General features: G+C 42.1%; 1 protein-coding gene across 13 annotated transcripts in view; it reads right to left on the bottom strand.

Annotated features, from left to right (window-relative positions):
- Positions 1-16614, bottom strand: part of TP53INP1 (tumor protein p53 inducible nuclear protein 1) — a 155002-nt gene that overhangs the window by 54177 nt on the left and 84211 nt on the right. For 12 of the 13 annotated variants that reach the window (XM_042923422.1, XM_042923415.1, XM_042923418.1 and 9 more), the window contains one exon: positions 8475-8628. The gene's annotated coding sequence lies outside the window, so the exon portion shown is untranslated. Of the gene's footprint in view, positions 1-8474; positions 8629-12939; positions 13070-16614 lie in introns of those variants that run through there. The other variant, XM_042923413.1, reaches the window with a different exon arrangement.

The raw sequence follows: 16614 nt of genomic DNA on the forward strand, positions 1-16614 counted from the left end.
TGAAATTAATGAACCGAGGGTCCCTGAATGAAAACAGTGAGACACTGCCCAGCCAATAAACCATTTCACCAGCCAACACATTCAGATTTTTGCTTTGATGCTGACAGTGGATGGGGGGGGGGTGGGGGGGATCTGGGTGTCATACTTAATCCATTACCAAGGGAGTGCTAAGTCTCTTTCAAGTGTTGCAGATCACAGTGGTTCTTATTTCCCCTTAAGACCACAAAGAAGGAAAGTTTTACCCTACATTGACTTTAGCAGTGTCATAGCTAAGATTGCTTCATCTTCTATTAGTTGTCATGAGCCAAGGAGAGTCTGGTCTCCAGAACAAAAGCACCACAAGGTGTGGTCTAGTCATGCTGGGAGTACCAAAGGCCCGTGGGTCAAGCCCGGATGTCAGCTTTGCTGCAAGACAAAGGCAAAGTATTCATAAGGTAGTTTGGAACTAGGGCAACAATTTTGTGTGGTCCTTGCATTGTAAGTCACTGCAGTGGGGACAGGAGTCACCTCAGGAAGAAGCGACTACTCTATTATTCCATCTTTATCAGAGAACTGAGACATGGAGAACCCTCCACTTTCTACTATGGGTTCTGAAGGTTCCCCTCTTTTTCACTAAACTTGAAAAAAAAATCCTTGCCATTCAGAGAGTTCTAATTAGAACCCCTCTGAAGGACCACTCAGGTCTTACACATAAATAACAACCATGAATATGTAACCAATGGACTTCAGGATGTGAACTACTCAGAGTAAGAGCTACTTCATTCAAGGCTTGGATATTTCCATTTAGAAAAGGATTCTGGCCTAAGAGAGATTTCCTTATGACATGGAAAAAAGGACACAATTAGTTAAGAAAAGATCTAGAACACTCAGTATAACTTAACTGGGAGCCAAAACCTTCTTGTCGTTGGATGAACTCCAGATTTTTCCATTTATGCTCAGACAGTAAGTCCTTTCTACCCAGAAGACTTGTAGCAGTGATAGCAGAAGTCTTAACCAGGAAGGGACTTTTCTTCACCTTTTATTTCCCTTCCTTTATCTCCAGGCTTTCTTGGACCACATGTACAGGAGCTAAACAGCACAAATGCAAAACTTCAAAAGCTTCAAAAAAATTATTTGCCTAAGGGAACCGTATATACCACATAAAGTAGATCATCTTTCCATCCCCTCCTCCACTTATTGCTTCCAAACCAGACATCTAAAAAGCCAGGAAGCCAACAAAGGAACAAATAAACAAACACAAACCACCAGTAAGACCAGCCCCTCTAATAAAAAAACATCTCCCAATCTCTAGCCCCTTGTATTTGCATAAACATGTTAAAATATGTTTGGCTATTACTTTTGATTATTCTGCCTTTGATGTCATTTATTTTAGATCATAAATCTGAAGACCAGGGGCCTGTGTTTATTTGGGGAACAGTTTGAACGATGTTACAGCATGGACTTTGGAGCCAGGCAGAGCTAGACTGGAATCAGGCTCCTTGTTTACCAGCTGCCTAAACTGATAAACAGGACAAGTGACTTAGTTTTTCTAATCTTCATCTGTAAAATGGGGATAATAATACTTGCCTTAGATTTGTTATAAGGATCTAATAACATTGTATATAAATGGGAAAATAATCTAGGATGATCCTCTGTCTCTATCTACACCCTCCTCTCCAGGTAACCAATTCTATTTGCTTCTTATCCCTTTGGAGTTTATTTATGCAAATATAAGCAAATTTAAAAATACATATATTATTTGTATACTTATAAATGTATTCTTCTTTTGCCTACTTACTTACATAAAAGGAGCATACAACTGTTCTGTATCTTATTTTTTTCATTTAATCTATCTTGGAAATCTTTCCATATCAGTACAAGAAGAGCTTCCTCATTTTTTTTTTAAACAGCAGGATAAGATTCCATTGTGTGTCTGTAGCACAGTTTATTTAACTGTCCCTTATTGGAAGACACTTGGATTATTTCCGACTTCCTATCATAAAGCTGTAGTGAATATCCTTGTACATAGTGCCATTTTGTATGTGTGTGTGTAAAGGATTTATGCATTTGTAATGTTTTTTAAACAATTTTATTAAAGTGTAGTTAACTGCATTTATAATTTTGGTTTTTCTTTTATTGCCAAATCGCCCTCCAATGGGGTTCTTCCATTTTGCACTCCCCAGCAACGTATAAGAATGTGCACTAAACTCCTGGAAGTCTGTACTTCCAAAAGGTAGGGGTAGAGGGCCCAGAGAGGACTTCATTTTCTTTCTTTAAAAATTATATGGGAGAGGGGTGCCTGGGTTGCTCAGTTAAATATTCAGGCTCTACACTTGGTGTGGAGTCAGCTTAAGATTCTCTCTCTCTCTCTTTCTCTCTCTCCCTCTACCCCTCCCTAGCTCATGTGCCTGCATGTGCACTCTCTCTCAAAAAAAAATAAAAAATAAATTAAAATGATTATATGTTAAGAAAAAATTTACATGTAGATATATCCTTAATGTAAAACATATCAAGCAGTAGAAATATATGGTAAAAATGTAAAATTCTCCTTGGTGAATTTCTTCCCTGCCACCCGTCTCAGCCCCTCTCACGCTGCAAACTATTTGGTGTGTCAATTACCAATTTTCAAATCCAATGGCCATTTCTCAGCCCTCATCCTTCTTGAGATTTCCAAAGATCTCTTGCCAAGATTCTCTTTTTCTTTGGCTTCTGTGACACAAACATTCTTCTAGTTCCCTCATATTTCTCTGATCCTTTACCATTTTCTCTGGCTTCTCTTTCTTCTCTTGCCTTGAAAAACAGGCTTAATAACACGTAATATTTATTTAATGCCAATGATGCACAAGAACAACAGAATTCCAGACCACAAGGAACATAAGGTCTTGGAGGGTGTGGCAGATTGTCGGATAAGCTATAGCCGCAACAATTCTTCCGGTCTAAGTGCACTAGTCTGCTGGGCCTACTGTAACAAAATACCACAGATCAGGGGGCTTAAACAGAAATTTATTTTCTCACAGTTCTGGAGGCCAGAAGTCCAAGATCAAGGGTTGGTTTCTTCTGAGGCCCCTCTCCTTGGCTTGTAGATGGCTGTCTTCATGTTCACATGGCATTTGTCCTTCTATGTGTATCTGTGTCCTAATCCCCTCCTCTTACAAAGACAACAATTATATTGGGTGGTGCTCACCTTACTGGAAAGGACAGCAAAATGACCTTGGTAAGGAGCGTGCTAGTTGGTATGAACTGATCCTGCTGTGCTCCCCCAAATTCGTATGTTGAAATCCTAACCCCCAGAACCTCAGTATGTAACTGTATTTGGAGACAGGGTCTTTAAAGGGGTAATTAAGTTAAAATGAGGTTTTCAGGGTGGGCCCTAATCTAATATGACTGGTGTCCTTATAAGGGAAGGAGGTTAGGACACTGGCACACACAAAGGGAAGATGATGGGAAACACAGGTAGGAAAAGATGGCCACCCACACACCAAAGAGAGGGGCTTCGGAAGAAGCCAAGCCCACTGACACCCTGATCTTGGACTGCTGGCTGCAGAGCTGTGAGCAAATAAACATCCGTTGTGTAAGCCACCTGGTCTGGGGTACTTTGTTATGGAAGCCATAGCAAATGAATATAGAGGATCATGCCATTTGCTTTGCAATAAGTCTGGAAGATAACTTGTTTCAGAAAAGAATGTGCGTTTGAGAACATTAATCCGAAAAGGCCCATCTCAGGGCTCCCCATGTGGAGTCCATCCTCCATGCTGAGGAGAGGAACCAGATGCAGCACGAGGGAGCAAGTTCCCTGCTGCTTTTGCACACAGCTCTGGGGCAGGCCCTGACCTGGGGCCAGGGTCACCCCTGCCAGGATTTCAGCAGGCACTTCAACAAAACAGAAAGAGAGAGGGAGGGAGGGAGGAAATGGAAAGGACAGGTTTGTAATGTAATGTAAAAGGGAAAACTATCTTTCCTTCCACAACAGGTATGCTTGGAACACCTCAATGATACTCCTAAAGTAGGATGTATTTTGACTCAGAATCCTTTCAGTGACTTTAACAGAGGATGTTTTGCTAGGTTTTAAGAAGTATGCAGATCTCCACAGTCGTTCTTGTTATAACATGTAGAGTAGCTGGCTCTCAATTAGTTGTTTTATTAAAAGGATTCACAGGGTTACCTATTATTAGTGTATATTATTTTTCTCAATGCTTCAGACACTTGGGCATTTACTTTACTGTTGTCATAGAAACCCAGATCTGTAATAAGCAGCTCTTTTAATTCTCATAATTAGCCTTATATAAAGGAATATTTTAATGAGGTGAAGAATTTGGAGAGCCCCATCAGAGGAATGCAGGAAGAAGAACCCTATTCTCCAAATGCTTACAAAATTAGCTTAGATTCTCCTTTGTTACCATTGCCTTCTTTGACAATTGCTGAGTGTTCATTAGTCAGGCTTTCCTAAGGACCTGTGGTTTTCCATAAAGGTTGGAGGTTTGCTTATTTCTGGGCAACTGCAATTCCATCCACCCCAGTCTCCCCCTTACACCCAGGCTGTCCTGGTTAGACGGAGAGGCAACTTCTCCTTTTTGCTGTAAATCAGAAAAAGTCTAGGTTTATCTTTAAGTGTCACAGACGATACAGGCTTTTTTTTTTTTTTTTTAAATCAGTCGAGAAAAAATAATTATGCCTTTCTACATGTGGGATATTTGGAAGCCATGAATCTTGTCTTTTTTTTTTTAATCTTGTCTTTCTTATATTCACTGCTTATAAAAGTATTTTGGGGGAATATTTATTAATTAATTTTCATGACAGGTAACCCATGCACACAGCACAAAAATCAAGAGGCAGAGAGTGAAATAGTGTCCTTTCTATGCCTGTCCCCAGGTGGCAACCACTGTTACTTAGTTTCCTTTATATTCTTCCAAAGCTACTCTCTGCCACCAAATACACACACACACACACACACACACACACACACACACACACACACACTGGCAGCATGTTATCCACACTGTATGGCATCTTGCTTTTTCACTTTCTGCTGAAAAATTTGGATGCTCCAGTTTGGATGTTATTCTATTTTTTTTTTTTTTAATTTTTTTTTAACGTTTATTTTATTTTTGAGACATTTATTTTATTTTGAGAGAGACAGAGCATGAACGGGGGAGGGGCAGAGAGAGAGGGAGACACAGAATCAGAAACAGGCTCCGGGCTCTGAGCCATCAGCCCAGAGCCTGACGCGGGGCTCGAACTCACGGACCGTGAGATCGTGACCTGAGCTGAAGTCAGACGCTTAACCGACTGAGCCACCCAGGCGCCCCGATGTTATTCTATTTTATTACATAAAGAACTGCTTTGTTCTTTATAAAGGCTTTGCCCTGTAATTATTTGACAGTCATGTACTGAGTGCTACAGCCATTGTGTGGGGCCCTGGCATATGAGGTAAGGACCATGAAGTCCCCATTCTCAGGAACCCACACTAGTAGAAGAGGTGACTACCTGTCTAGTGAGCAGCACTGTGATGAATCAGGTGGAAGGGGAGGGGGAAACACCTGGTAGGGAGTCTGGCTCTGCTCAGAAGGATCACAGGGGTTCACAGGGGAGAGGTTTCAGCTGCATCTTGAAGAGAAAGCCAGGGGCCCACAGGTAGACAAGGAGGGCAAGTACGTTTCAGGTAAAGGAAACAAGAAGTACCAGGTCCTCTAGAGCAGAAACTGGCATGACATTTTAGGGAACTGAAAGTGGTTTGTTATGGCTGGGGAGCAGGGTGTGTGTATAAATGAGACCAGACCAGTGGCTCTCCAACTTTTTGACTGCAACCCAGAGTTAAGAAATACATTTTACATCACCACACAGCATGTGCAAAACGGAAACAAAATTTCATGAAACAATATCCTCATTAAATGTACTGTTTTTTTTTCCTACTGAATTCTATTCTTTTTTTTTTTTTTTAATGCCAGCTGTGATTCACTGCACTAATTTCACAAACCACTAATAGACACTATCTGCAAGTTGGGAAACTATGGACTATAGTGTCTAAAGACTCTGATTGTTGACTAAACAGCCTTTCCCTAATTTATATGACTGTGAACACTTTTTAAATTAGAATAGAATGACAAGAGTAAAGAAGCTTATTTGGAAATTTATTTGGCACCTACAGCATCTTAGACATTGTGCTATGTGCTAGAGGTACGGGTCAAGGCAAAATAACATGGTCTCTACCCTCACAGAACCAAAATTTGGTCTCACAGATGAATTATGTGCTACAATAACTTAAAAATGTGCATTTTAGTGTAACAGTAAAACATGTCTATTATAAAGAAAAATTCCAACTATGTAATAGTTGGAATAGTTAATCCCCTCTTCTTACAAGAAAAAAAAATCCTTAGGTGTGATATTGCCACTGTGACTATAAAATGTCATATTTTGAGATGTATAATGAAGTATTTTGGGGTGAAATGACATTTAATGTCTAGGATTCACTTTAAAATATCCTAGCCAAACCAAGAGGGAGATAGGAAACAAGAAGGCAAAATATGATGCTTATTGGAGTTAGGTGAAAGATTCATGGGGGATTTTTTGGGGGGGGTTATTTATTTATTTTGAGAGAGATAGAGTACAAGCAGGGGAGGGGCAGAGACAGAGAGAGAGAGAGAATCTCAAGCAGGCTGTCAGCGCAGAGCCTGAAGCGGGGGCTCAAAGCCGCAAAGGTAAGATCATGACCTGAGCTGAAATCAAGAATCAGAGGCTTAACTGAGCCACTCAGGTGCCCATGGAGGATTACTATACTTGACTTTTGTGTATGGAGGGAAATTTTCACAATAGAACCTATAAAAAAAGAAAAATATGACATGATGTAGAATGTGGTTTATAACTCAGGTTTGGTGTTTTATACTAAATGCTAATATGTGTTCATTTTTCTTTTTATTTAGATATAAGTAAATTTTTCAGTAAATATAAGTAAATGCACCAAAGGGATGATGGAGTCCCAACAAACCATTCAAAGCACTAAGCTCTTCCTTCACAAAGTGCCCAAGAAGCTTCTTCTAAAGAGCAAGCTTGTGTCTACAGAGCACAAAGTAAAGCAAAATCATATAATCATCTGATGACAGGGAGTAGGGTGCACAATTCAGATAATTCAGTCTTTCCATGTATATTCTGACCTGAATTGTTCAGTTTGGCTGTTTCAAAACTTACAGTGCTTTAATAATTGTACATTCTTGGGGTGCCTGGGTGACTCAGTTAAGCGTCAGGCTCTTGATTTTGATCTTAGGATTCGTGAGTTTAAGCCCCACATCAGGTTCTGCGCTGACAGGGCAGAGACTGCTTGGGATTCTCTCTCCCCTGTCTCTCTCTCCCTACCCTGTTTGCTCTCTCTCTCAAAATAGATAAATAAACTTAAAATTTTTTTTAAAAAAGAAAAAAAAATCCTCTGACCTTTTTGTGCATAAAGTTTCTGTATTTATTTCACTAGGGTAGAAGGACTAAATTTCCGGTTGGTTGAATCTCTGACCCATTGGGAACTGTTTTGGGGGAGTGTGACTTAGTTTCCCAGAGTTTGATCACCCTTCTATGATGGTTAATTTTATCAACTTGATTTGGCTAAGGGAGACCCAGACAGCTGGTAAAACATTATTTCTGAGTGTGCCTGTGAGGGTGTCTCTGGAAGAGATTAGCATTTGAACCAGTAGACTGAGTAAAGAAGGTCACCCTTGCCAATGAGGTGGGGATCCTCCAGTCTACACTGAGGGTGTAGAGGAAGAAGAATGGAATAAGGCAGAGAAAGAATAAATTTGCTCTCTCAACTTGAGCTGAGACATTTCTCTTCCTGCCCCTCAGATATTGGTGCTCCCGGTTGTTGGATTTCTGCCTCACCAGGGACCAACACCATCATTCCCCCCTATCCCCAGCCCCCATTCTCAGGCCTTTGGACTCAGACAGAACTATATTGCCAGCTTTCCTGGCTCTCCAGCTTGCAGATCAGGCTCCATAATCACAGGAGCCAATTCCTAGGATAAATATCCTCCTAATATCCTACTGCACAAGGCATTCCTGGTTCCGTTTCTCTGGAGAACTCTTGACTAATACGCCTATCTTGAACAATAGGTCCAATCAAATTTCTGATCAAATGCAGAAAAGTTGAGGCCCTGAGCCTCTGGTGCTTCACCCTGGTAATGCCACTTTGTGATGACACCCTGCTGAGCAGCCAGCCGGCTGGTCTCTCCAGATCTTAACTGCAACACGGAGAGCTTTCAGGTGACTGAGGACACTGAACAATGTTCTTACTGCTGAGGTGACATAATCACTTTGGGCATATTTGTCAGATGCCTTTTGCCTGATTCTCCCAAGGCTATCCAGAGATTAGACTAAGATTCCAAGATTCTGGCATAGACTTCTGCTTCAATTTGGCTGTCCAGCTGGACTCTTAAACCTCTGAAGGAGCTGAAGAGAAAACTGTGAGGAAGTTGGATATGATCACACCTGAGGGAGGTTTGATTTAAGTTGCTCACCATTCATCCAACAGATATTTCCTTCCCAGAGTGTCTGCAGATTGAAAGCTTCAGGGTGGTGGTGCATGGGGGCCACAGAGTTGAATGAAGTTCCGCCAGCATATTTAAGATAGAGCCGGAATAGTTGGAACAATGTAAACTTCATCAGTGTTCTCTGGAGAAGCAGGGCATTAAATTAAATTAATCAATTAAGTTATTTAATTTTTTAAAATATAATTTATTGTCAAATTGGCTTACATACAACACCCAGTGCTCATCCCAACAAGTGCCCTCTCAATGCCCATCACCCATTTTCCCCTCTCCCCCACTCCCCCATCCACCCTCAGTTTGTTCTCTGTATTTATGAGTCTCTTGTGGTTTGCCTTCCTCCCTCTCTGTTTGTAACTATGTTTTCCCCTTCCCTTCCCCCATGGTCTTCTGTTAAGTTTCTCAAGATCCACATATGAGTGAAAACATGATATGTGTCCTTTTCTGACTGACTTATTTCACTCAGCATAATACCTTTCAGTTCCATCTATGTTGCTGCAAATGGCATGATTTCATTCTTTCTCATTGCCAAGTAGTATTCCATTGTATATATAAACCTCATCTTTATCCATTCATCAATTGATGGACATTTAGGCTCTTTCCATAATTTGGTTATTGTTGAAAGTGTTGCTATAAATATTGGGGTACATGTGCCCCTGTGAATCAGCACTCCTGTAGCCCTTGGGTAAATTCCTAGTAGTGCTATTGTTGGGTCATAGGGTAGTTCTATTTTTAATCTCTTGAGGAACCTCCACACTGTTTTCCAGAGCAGCTGCACCAGTCTGCATTCCCACCAACAGTGCAAGAGGGTTCCCCTTTCTCCACATCCTCGCCAGCATCTGTTGTTTCCTGAGTTGTTAATTTTAGCCACTCTGACTGGTGTGAGGTGGCATCTCCGTGTGGCTTTGATTTGTATTTTGAAGCAGGGCATTTTATAGCAATTGTGTTTATCTAGGGTTACACATATACGGGGAATCAGATTAACTTACTTGTATTTAATTGGAAAGAAATTTGGAGACAGTGAAAAGAGGATTTACTGACTCCTATGGTTGCTAGTGTATATTTGTGGAAATGCCGTGTTTGACTTTATTTGTGAGTGGTTTTATATTTCCAGTATACTTGGTTCCTGATCTACTTATAAAATGTTTCTGAGCCTGTTCTGCATTCTTCTAACACTTCGTGATAAAAATATCTTTTGCTCTCAGTCTAGAGCTTTGTTTCTCCGGAAGGATATATGTTACTTTCTTTCTTCTCTATTCATTTTCTATTCAGGCCAAGGCAATTCCCATTATTTGTTGAACATGTGCTGCGAGCACCTCAGAGCAGAAACTGAGTCTCACTGTCTCTCTTTTTCCCTCTGTGCACATGGGAGAGCAATGAAGAAGAGTTAACTTTTATTGAGCACTTACTACACAGACTTAAGCCCTGCATCCAGTGTATTTATTATCTGGTAGGGAGAGATGGCCAAGAATGCAAACAGCCAAAATAAGAAGCAAAGTCTATAACAGGCCACTAGGAGTCACAGAGTTCTGAGAAGGAGCCTATTTGGTCTGAAGGTTTAGTAAAATTTTTATAGATGGATATGAAATTGAATTGGGCCTGGAATGATTGTTAGGATTTCAATGTTTCTTTCACATTATTGGTCACCCTTTAAGCAAGGTGCTGGGATTCAAAGTCTATGTCTAGCTGAGGACTTAGAGTCTAGCAGAGGAGACAACATATATACTCATTGAGACTCTTTTGGGAGCAAGTAAACAAAACCAGCTCATGCAGGCTTAAGCAAAAAAGGCACTTGAATGGCTGGTACAATTGTGAGTTCCAGGAAAGAAGGTGACATCAGGTGGCATCAGTCAAATAATGTGATCCCTGCCTGGGTTTCCGTCCCCCCCGGCCCCCCATTTCAATTGGCTTCCTTTATGTGGAAGTGGTTAGAAGTCAAGGTGTGGAAACTGGCCACAGACAACTTCTGGATGACATCATCTCAGCTAGTAGACCTAAGAGAGAGAGATCTTTTCACTTTCCACATATATGATCCTGAGAAAAGATGCTGATTGGCCTGGTTTGGGTCATGTGCCCATAACTATAGCCTGATGGTCCTGGAGCCGCACTGGGATTCATGCCAGATCCAGATGAGTGAAGGAAGGGCAATTATCTAACTGCACGGTGGATCTGTTGCCGAAAAAAGTGAGGGGCCATGGTAGAAGGGATGTTGGGTAGATGAGTACAGCAGATACCCTCGACAAATGTAAACAAAAAAGTTAGAATAAAATGTGGCAAGGGCTGTAATAGACATGTGCATTAAGTACCATAAGAATGCTGATAAAGGAGTGTGATTTATGTCATGGAGAGGACATTCCTGAGGGAGTAAAATACATAAGCAGTGGACAGAGGTAAGAAAGCAATGGAGAACTTATAGTCCAATTTGGTTCACTATTGGGTAGGTCTACCAAGAGGAACAGAAGGGACAGAAGATGATGGGGAAGGTTTTGGGAATACGTCTGAAGTGGGACACATTTGGACCCCACTGGGAAAGGCTTTTAATGCGAGCTCAGTCTTTACTTAAGTTGGTGGATTCAAAGGGAGGGACGTGATTGAAATTGTACTTCAGAAATGCTCCCCTGATAAGTGTGGGTGGCATACGGTAATGCTCTCCACTTCCTAACCCCTCACCCTGCTGGCCACTCCTCCCCCACCTTCAGAGCCCCGGGCCCCCTGGTAACTCCCCATGGCTTCTGCCTCTTCAGCCTTCAACTCTCCTGCACCTTCAATTTTGTACCATCTGGGGAAACCCTAACTCAGAGCAGGCCCCTCCTTCCATGCTCTCTCCAAACCTGACGCCGTTAGCTGAGCAGTGCTGGAGAAAGTCACCCATGACCAGCCCTTAGCACTGCAAGACAAACCACCTTCACTCCTCATTCCCTTTCCCACATGCTGACTTCAAACCTTCTCCACTCTTTTCAACTTCTCTCCTTCAGTCTCACCCCCCTGCTGCCCCCAGCTGGTGGATCTCACCTTCTACTTCACAGGAGAACTGAATGAATCCCCAATCGCCCTCATCTCTCCTTCTCTTCCTTTTGCTTTTAGGGGCAGTTCCTCTTCCTGTCTCAGCCCAGCCACTGCACCCATGCTTTGGACTCTGCTGCTCTGCCTCAAGCAAGTTGCCCTTAGACGATCCCTTCATTCTTCTGTGACCCCTCTTTTCAATCGGTATCTTCCCCATCAACATCAAACATATTCAATTCTCTCATCTTATCAAACTTCTTGACTGACTTAGCTACAACCACCCACATTTCCTCCTCTTTTACTTACTCCTCAACCCACCCTGTCTGACTTCTACTACCATATTTCCATTGATCAGTTCTTGCTAAGGGGATCAGTTCACTTATTCACCTTTAACATTCTTAATTAACTACGTTCTCCTTTGATAAACTTTCTTTTCCTTGACTCCATGAGGCCACACTCTCTTGCTATCTTCCAAACTCTCTAGTCATTATTATTTTTTTGTGGCAAAACATACATAAAACTTGTGTTTTTAACCATTTTTAAATATACAATTCCGTGTCATTAACAACATTCACCATGTTGTGCAACCATCACCACTATCTCTTTCCAAAACTTTATCACCCTGAACAGAAACTCTGTTCCCATTAATACATAGCTTCCTGTCTCTCCCTTCCCCAAACCCTGCTAGCTCCTATGAACTCGCCTATTTTAGATACCTCATGTAGGGGCGCCTGGGTGGCTCAGTCGGTTAAGCGGCTGACTTCGGCTCAGGTCATGATCTCGCGGTCCGTGAGTTCAAGCCCCGTGTTGGGCTCTGTGCTGACAGCTCAGAGCCTGGAGCCTGTTTCAGATTCTGTGTCTCCCTCTCTCTGACCCTCCCCTGTTCATGCTCTGTCTCTCCCTGTCTCAAAAATAAATAAAACGTTAAAAAAAATTAAAAAAAATAGATACCTCATGTAAGTGGAATCATATAATTTGTCCTTTTGTGTTTGGCTTATTTCACCTATAATGTTCCCAAGGCCCATCCATTTTTAGCACGTAAGAACTTCCTTTCTTTTTATGACTGAATAACATTCCACTGTATAGGTATACTACATCTGTTGATATACCTTTTGGCTTTTGTAAATAATGCTACAATGAACATTGGCATACAAGTATCTGTTTGAGTCCTTGTTTTCAATTAATTTGGACATATACCTAAGAGTGAAATTGCTGGGTCATATGGTAATTATATGTTTAGCTTTTTGAGGAAACCCCATACTGTATTCCACAGTGGCTATGCCATTTTCTGATCCCACCAGCAATATATGAGGGGTCCAATTTCTCCACATCCTCACCAACACATTATTTTACATTCTATAAATTATAGTCATTATATTAGTTTGCTCAGTCTGCCATAACAGAATGACACATATAGGTGCCTTAAACAACATACATTTCTTTTCTCGCAGTTCTCAAGGCTAGAGGTCCAAGATCAAGATGCCAGTAGGGTTGGTTTCTGATTAGGTCTCTCTTCCTGGCTTGCAGACAGCAACTTCTCACTGTGTCCTCACATGGCTTTTTTTCTGTGCATATGCAAGTAGAGAGAAGGTGTCCCTTTCTCTTCTTATAAGGACATCACTGCTATTGGATTAGGGCCTCACTCTTAGTACTTCATTTAACTTGAATTACCTCCTTACAGGCCCATCTCCAAATACTGTAACATTGGGGGTTAGGGCTCCAACATACAATTTGGGTGGGGAAACACAAATCAGTCCCTAACAGTCATCCTAATAGGTGTGAGGTAATATTTCATTGTGGTTTTCTCTAGACATTTTTTTTTTTTATCTCCTTTGATGATTCAACTTCTTTGATGAATCTCGTTTTAATGTTGTAGGTGTCAAGACTTGTCAAGACTTGTCCAGAAGCCCTCTCCTCTTCTCATCCCATACTCTCTCTCTAGGCCATTTTGTTTTCCCTTATGATTTCAGTTACATGCCAATGAGTCCTAATTTTAAAATGGAGGGGCGCCTGTGTGGCTCAGTGTGTTGAGCATCTGACTCAATTTTGGCTCAAGTCATGATCCCAGGGTCTTGGGATCGAGCCCCTACATTCATTTCTACACTGAGCATGGAGCCTGGTTGAGATTCTCTCTCTCTCTCTCTCTCTGCCCCTCCTCACCACTGGTGTGGTCTCTCTCTCAAATTAAAAAGAAGAGGAAGAGGAAGAGGAAGAGGAAGAGGAAGAGGAAGAAGAAGAAGAAGAAGAAGAAGAAGAAGAAGAAGAAGAAGAAGAAGAACAACAACAACAACAACAACAACAACAACAACAACAACAACAACTCTCTTCTGAATTCCAGACTTCTATTATCAACTCTATTCAATATTGGGATGCTTTATGTGTTGTCTATGTGTAAATAAACTTTTGTAGTGCTTACTATGTGCCAGGTACCATTTTAAGTGCTTTAGGTTCAGCTCATTTTCTCCTCATGACAACCGTATGAGAAAGGTCATATTATTCCTAGTTACAGGTGAGGGGCCTGTGGCTAACAGATTTACATTAATGTGAGTGTGCTCCCGTAGCTGGTAAGGAGCACAGCCTAGCTTCAAACCCAGGCAGATGGCTTCATAGTCCATGCTTAACTACCTTGTGATGCTGTTTCTCAAATAGCCCCTTAAACTCAGCTCGTCCAGTGTCAACGTTCTGATTTTCCTTCCTGTATTAGTTTCCTAGAGCTACTATCACAAAGTACCACCAACTGGGTCGCTTAAAAAAACAGAGATTTGTTGTCTCCCAGTTTTGCAGGCTACAAGTCTGAGGTCTAGGTGTTGGCAGGGCTGACTCCTGCTGAGGGCAATGAGGAATATTCTGTGTCATGCCTCTCTCCTGGCCTCTGGTAGCACAGGTATGCCTTGAACTATAGATGGTGTTCTCCCTGTGTCTCACATGGTCTTCTCTCTGTGCTTGTCTCTTTCTAAAATCCAGTCCCCCCTTTCAAAAGGTTATTTATTTTCAGAGAAAGAGAGAGAGAGAGAGCGAGCAGGGGAGGAACAGGAAGAGAGGGAGACAGAGAGAATCTCAAGCAGGCTCTGTGCTCTGTGTAGAGCCTGACACAGGGCTTGATCTCAAGACCATGAGATTGTGACCTGAGCCAAAATCAAGAGCTGGACGCTTAACTGACTGAGCCACCTAGGCGCTCCCCAAATTCTCCTTTTAGTAAGGACAGCAGTCATTTTGGATTAGGACCCACACTAATGTTAACTTGGTTACCTCTGTAAAGACCCTATTTCCAAATAAGGTCACATGCTGAGATACTGGCAGTTAAGATTTTAACATACGTTTTCTGAGAGGACACAGTTCAACCGATAACAATCCCCAAACCTGGCCTACCATGTTTTCCTAGCTCAGTGAATACCTTAATCATTTGTTCAAGTCAGAAACCTAGGAGTCATCCTGGCACTTCACTCTCCTTCCCCCCCCGGCCCCACCATGTCCAATGCACTGCCAAGTTCCGTTATGGCTCCTAAGTCACTCTTCGTATCTTCACTGCCCTCCATCTCCATTGCCACCATGATAGGTCGTGCTCTCATTCTCTCTCACCTGGACTTCCACAATAGCCTAAAAGTGGTTTCTACCCACCCTCCAATTCAATCTCTATGTTGTAGCCAGAGTGATCTTCCAAACCAGTTCTGGCATCTGACTGTATCCACCCATCCTCATTCCCTTCCTGAATTAAAATGCTTTGTTGGCTTCCCACTTGCTGTTAGGATATAAACCAAAATCCTTAACCTGGCCCATGAAGCCTCCCATGATCTGCCCTGGCTGCCCTCCCTAGCTCCACGCAGGCCACAATTCCCCTTCCTGTGCTTCTCTTTGTTTCTGGAGGAGCCTGGCTCCCTCCCACCACTGGCACTTCACCCTTCCATCTTCTGTGTTTAAATGCTCTCTCCAGCCCTTTCTCTCCTCTTTCTAATCTCCTTGATCTCTCAGCTCCTGTCCTTTTCTCTGGGAAACCTTCCCTGGCTCTCAAAGTTGGTTCAGTTTCCTTTATTATACTCTCTTATTGACCTGTGTTCCTTTTCTTCACCGCTTTTCCTTCTGTTTGAATTAGGCTCATTCTCAGTGGCCTTCACCAAACTGTCAGCTCCATGAAGAAAAGACCTGTTCTGTTCACTACTGTAGGCACTGCGCCTGTCGTGGACTACACACATTCAGTACGTATTTGCTGAGCAAATGAATATATAGAGAGCTGCTTATTCTTCATTTGCCCTTACCCAATCCATTCCCTACTTCTCTGTACAGGGAGGCTGACCCTTGCAGATTGCAGACCTGATTCTGTTTGGCCGTCTGGCTTGTGAGTTGGAGCAGAGCATGGCTCCAATAGATCACAATGGCAGAAGAAGAGAGACGTTTCCCAGCTGCTTCCTTTCATGGTTGTAGCTCCTAAGGGGCAGGCAGCTCTGGAATATTTTGGCCCTAGGCATGGTTGTAGTTTCCCACTGCTACTAGTTTCTGGATGTCTCCGTATTGCTTAAAAGAATTCTTTACCTTGCCCACAACTCTGTGAGTAGATCTCCCGTGACCTGGCTAATAACACAGAAAGACCAGTTAAAAGACTACTGTCCAGGCAGTGAGGGCCTGTACCAGATACTCAGAAGAGAAATATGGGGAGAGGTATATGATAAATGAATCCTATACAGTTTAGTAACTGATTCCATGTATGAACTGCATGCTCTCTGGAGCCAGGAATTGTATTTCATTCATTCTTTAACCCCAATGCCTAGCTCTTAGTACATGCTCAATAAATAGTGGTGGAATGATTGTTTGGAAGGGTCAACAAAGGTTTAAGCCTGTGTGATTTCCCTTAAAGAAAGGGGAAATCAAGTCAACTTACAAGCAGTAAAGTAACAGTAAGAATGACACAGAAAGATACTGTGGAAATAGAATCATTTTTAGGGTCAGATGGATCTAAAGCCCAATTTTCCCACCCAACCTTGGGCAAATGACTTGACATCTCTTTTTGAGGTCAGTTTCCTACTTTGTAAAATGCGAGTAAAACTCTCCAACTCATAGAGCTGCTATGAGGAATACTTGAGATTATATATTCAGAGCATACACCCACCCTGAGTGA

Source organism: Panthera leo, chromosome F2, assembly GCF_018350215.1.
Source record: "Panthera leo isolate Ple1 chromosome F2, P.leo_Ple1_pat1.1, whole genome shotgun sequence".
NCBI classification, from domain to species: domain Eukaryota; kingdom Metazoa; phylum Chordata; class Mammalia; order Carnivora; family Felidae; genus Panthera; species Panthera leo.